Source organism: Teleopsis dalmanni, chromosome 2 (genome assembly GCF_002237135.1).
Source record: "Teleopsis dalmanni isolate 2A chromosome 2, ASM223713v2, whole genome shotgun sequence".
Taxonomy (NCBI): Eukaryota; Metazoa; Arthropoda; class Insecta; order Diptera; family Diopsidae; genus Teleopsis; species Teleopsis dalmanni.
In genome coordinates, this window is record NC_051847.1 from 68,298,700 (window position 1) to 68,304,172 (window position 5,473).

Genomic DNA, 5,473 nt, shown 5'->3' on the forward strand with positions numbered 1-5,473 from the left:
ACTATGGTCTATTTATTATCTTTCTTTTATTTCATGATTTAAATAACGTAAACCCAGCCAGGACTCATTTTTTGTCCATTTTCTTTGAACTTTTGAACCAAAAAAATTTTTTTTTTTTATGTTAATTTTTATTTTTTGTATTGAAAAGTTGTCAATTTTTTTGTTTTTTTTTCTTGTTGTTGCTCTGTAAGTTAACCAATTTGTAATTATATCAATCTAAGTTGGAAGCAAAAATTAATTCTCTAGTGATTTAATCAAGCAAAACGTCAGCTTCATTTGGGTCTCCGATTGATGGGTGACATAGAAAACTACAAAAAAAAAAGAATAAAATAATAAAAAAAAAAGAAAATTGATACAAGGATACAAAAACTCGACTCGGTAATATGTATCAACAGCAACATTATCAGCAATAAATGTTGCTGTTGCTGTTGGCGTTGTTGTTGTTGTTGTTGTCAACCGATGGAAAGCATTATTTATAGAGTTGACAGAATACAAAACGATTTGGAGTGGTTTATCATCAATTTTGTTGTCACTCGCATTTATTGTTTTTAGTGGCGATTATTTTATTTTAGTTGCTTTAATCAATTGTAAGTGATGTGCAGTCTGAAAACTACCAGGAATAGAATCAGAACCCAGAACAGCAGCGCCACAGCACCAGTAATGATCATTAACATCAGCAACATTACGAGAATTTGCTTAATTTGTATGGATTCGAGTATGAGTACGACGAGTACGATGAGTACGGGAACGAGTATCTGTAAAGCGTGTAATTTATTTGTTTAATGCTGTTCCTTTCTTTTATTTCGTATTTAACCAATACTTAAATAATAATAGCCAATTTGATTTATTGGTCAAAAGGTTGTTGACCATTATTGTTTCGCTTAAATGTTGTTGATTTTATTGTTGTTCGCATTGTTGTTGGGCTTGTTGTTGGGATTGTTGTTGACTGTGCGTCTCTGTTGCTATGTGTTGTGTTTGGTGTTATTGCCGCACGAGCCATTGCGGGAACCAATTAAATGGTGATTAGTGCAAAGTCCCAAAAATGCTTACGATTCGTAAATATTTCGTATATTTCGTATATTTCGTATTTTCCGTATATTTCGAATATTTCGTATTACCCAAGGGCTGTGAATTTTAATAAATCATTCCAAAAATTTATGCTCGATTTGGGAGAAAACGTTTATACTGTGGGCATTAATGTTTATGTGCGAGATATCCAACACAAATTGTTTATATGTTTTATTAATTTAGAGATAGTCGAGTACTGATTTGTGGTTCGGGTTTGTTTATTTCACTTTTAGGTATCTGTGTTTTCTATGTATCTGCTATGTAAACCATTAACATTTCATCTTTGTACTATTTTCATTTTACAGTGATTTACAGTGATTTACCATTTGACCTACATTTTAAATTTAATTCAAAAGTTTTTGTTTCAAATTAATTAGTTTCAGTGCTTCATGTAAAACAACTTCATTACTGTTCTACAAAATTTTGGTATATAAATGATTATTACCTTTAAAACTACTAATTACTAACTTGAGGTTAATCTGAACTTTTACAAGCCAGCACAAGTGTTATGCCAACATTTCATCTATTTTAATTGAAATTTACCATAAAGTATAAAGAAATATGCTATTAAGAAATATTAACAGGTTAGATTTTAATTAACAATTTATTTACATGTTTATCTTAATAATATTTTTTATTTAAATAAAAAACAAGAGTTAAAACCGATTTGATGTAGTTCTTCATAATTGTATTTGCATCTTTTCATCTTTACCGTTGGTCAATACGAGTATAGAGTTTAAAAATTGATTTTAGGGTCGGTCGACTTTTTAATTTCATTTAAATGCAATAAATGCAATTTCTAATTACAGTTATTTCTAACTATTAATCAATTAAAATAGAAATAGAATTATATATTTTGATAGCTGAAAGAAAAATACAAAGTTTAAGAGGATACCATTTCCAGCTTCTAGTTTCCGCAATACACACTCTTGTATAGATAATAAGTAAATTTGATAAGCTCAGTTTTCTTTTTGGAAGAGAGCAAAATTCATCTAATGCCTCTGCTATTCTTCAGAGCACATCAGTTTGGTTGGAAACTGCAACTGCACATGGAATGAAAGTAATGAAAACAGGCATTCTAACTGCGTAACTTTGAGTTTTAACCATAGACACTACCATTAAACGAGTTAACCTGAATTAGTCAGGATAGTTGAGGTTGATGATCTCTGTGGTACCAGATTTACACTTCCGAGTTGATGCTGCAAGTGAAACTTACTCAATATTATTTAAACTCCAAACAGTACCGATTGTTACTTATTAAATTTTAGTTGAATATTCAAGTCCATTTTCCGCTGCATTATGAACACAGTGACAACAATGTCAACGTAGAAAGCAGAGATGAACTCATCATTACTTGTACCTGATCTCCAGTCAATCATACGTTTGGTTATCAATTACGTTACATTCAAGATATTTTAGAGTATAATGATTACAGGTATGAGTCCTTGATTAAAAAGAATATTCTTGTAAGAAAAAAATACCAGAAGACCTGTATTATCGCTGGCCAGGTAAAACCGTAACCGCTTTAGCCCGTTGGAGTATATGTTGTACAATTTTGGTTTAAATGGAATAGTCTATTCATTAATTGTCTGTATAATTTAAAAACGTTTGCAAGTCAATATTAGCGAAAGCAATGTTTGCTAGCTTACAGACAGTATGTTTAGTCCATCGCTCCATTGGTGTCGTTTCAATTTCGTCGTTGAAAACTGATTCATATCATAATATAGTATTATATTTTTTAAGTTGCATTTCATTGAGGAATACAAAGAAGTTCATTATGTTAGCAGTATATATCCAAAATCTGAACGAAATAGTTCACTTAATTGTATCGAATTTTTTCCAAACTTTATTTGGTGCAAGTTGCCGATTCTATAAAGTTTTTCACTGCATCTATATACATATACTAATATTGCACATTTTATATCAATATTAGCAGATTTTCTTGTATAGTTGGTTTGGTCTTTATAGACATCCCCAATCTGTAAATATGAATAATGTTTGTACACTGTTTTGATTTCTTAAGCTCGCCGCAAACCGTTTCATTGGTTACTTATGGACAACTCCATCTTATCCAGTACTAACATAAATGATCTCCGAAATGATTGAGCAATGACCTAGGTATATTAAGTAGGGTTGCCCTGCTTTTAAAGCGCACTACACGGGCAAAGAAAATGGAAGCTAATTTTCCCTTTGTTTGGCTGACTATAGCTGTTGCAGTAAATGATCTTCGACATGATTGAGGAATGACTTATGTTACCTAGAGTGGCTGTGCTCTGCTTCCAGAGAGCAGTATATGTGCAAAGAAATTGGAAAATAACTTTCTCATTGTTTGACTGATTGTAGCTGTTGTAGTAAGTGTTGTGAGATATTCCGATTTCGGCTGAATGTTAGCTAATATGTCAGAAGCCAATTATAATTGCTGACAGTCTTGACATATCTTTTCTATTCCAGTTATCAGCGATAGTGTTTGCCATTTTTTGCATACCCACAAAGTATCAGAGAGTTGATGGTGGTATGTGTGCAGTTTTATCAGAATTGAGAAACGCTTTCTTTCGTTCTACCATCAAATTTAATCGTGGTACTCCTCATTTCGATGATAGTCACATTGTGTTTGACCTAGAATTCCTACATTTTAACGAAATAAATATTGTTCAAAAAGTAAATAGAAAAATAGAAAATTTCCAAAATATAAGTCAAATAAATTATAAAGAAAGTAAATGTTAAAAAATAGATTAACAGAAAAAAAAAACTTGAGTAAAAAGTGCGGATGATAACAATGGCAAATACATCGGCGACATATTTGCAGACAACGACTTCTACTTCATCCTCAACAGTGACAGTGAGGCTGTCACTGGCACTGGTATTGGTATTGGCAGAATGGTAGTCTAAGTACGCAACTCAAACTATTGTTCGCATTTGATTCTATTAAGCAAATCTGGGCTTAATGTGAATCTTCTTTTCGTATCTTTCCTTCTATTTTTTTTTTTTGTTTTTTTGGTCTGTGCTGTGTGAGTTAAGAATGGGAAATGAGGCACAACAGCAGCGGCGGCAGTAATGATGAAAAACTTTTTTTTTAAATGTTGATTTAATGGAGCTCTTAAACGCTCAATACGTCCGATGGCTTGACAGCTGTGGCACGGTCAGCTTAATCACAATGGCATTAGATTTTATTACTCTTGTTTAATTTTATGTTGTATCTTTTTTTGCTTATTGTATCTGTCGCTATTTTGGTTTTCCGCTGTTGGCCGCTGTTGGCCGCTGCTGGCCGCTGGTGGCCGCTGCTGATAATGGCCGAACACTTGGCCATGTTTAATTTGCAAAGAAACTTTTAAGCGCGCAAAATTCTCAAACGAAAATAATTAAGTGAGAAATCAGTTTTTGTTTTGCTTTTACCTTTTTGTGTTTTTATTATATTTTTTTATTTTGGTATTTTTTTTTTCTCACATTATATCTATTATAATTTTTATGTTTATAGGTATTTATGTATGTACGTTTGTTTAGGAGCATTAAAAGTTATTCGGATGTCTCCAGCTGCAGCGCATAGAACAACTTTCGTTTCGTAGTCATTTGGATGCGCGTTTTGTCATTTTAATAAATTCGCTGTCGTTTTCCATTTTGTGGTTCATTGCAAATGTCATAAGCATTTAATGACTTTTTTGCTTCTTTGTCTTTGTAGATATCCCCCACCTCTCATCACCTCTCATCGCCACTCTCTTCAGTTTAATACAATTCTATTCCATTTCATTTTATGTTATTTATATTATTTATTTTTATTACGTTTTTGCTTGAACTTGCCAAAAATGTCACTTTTTATTGCAGTTTTATGATCGTGCCTTGGCAGAAGTCGAAAACTTGGTAAACGTGCTATACAACTTTCGATTAATGGAATTACTAATTTCCTCTTTCCCTCCTTTTGACGCTGTTTATTATAACTATTTAACTATTTTCCATATGTCCCATGGGAATTCCAAGTGAAACTTGCTAGTTTATTACAAATGCTTACTGTCTAATAGCAAAGCACATACCTTTACTAAAGATATGTATACATTTTTGCTATAGAGAAGGGAAGTCTCTATAGGAGTACTATTCTTATGTTAGATAAGTCTGTATTTATTATTTAAATTGTTTTGTTTTGAAACTGTATTTTAAAAAAAAGTTATATTGCGACTAATTTTGAGCTTCACTTACAATTCGGGTAACCCATAGTGCCAAAACATCATTTTGTACCAAAGATGTTTACTTAATACAAGCGATATCGATATAGTATTTAAGACCCTTTCATGACAAGAAACTTTCTGGGTAATCTCAAATCTTTACCAGTTTTGGTGTTAATCCATTGCATATTGATTCGTCTTAATATAAATAAAAAAAAGTCATATCGCTTTTCAGTTTGAGCTTCAGTTAC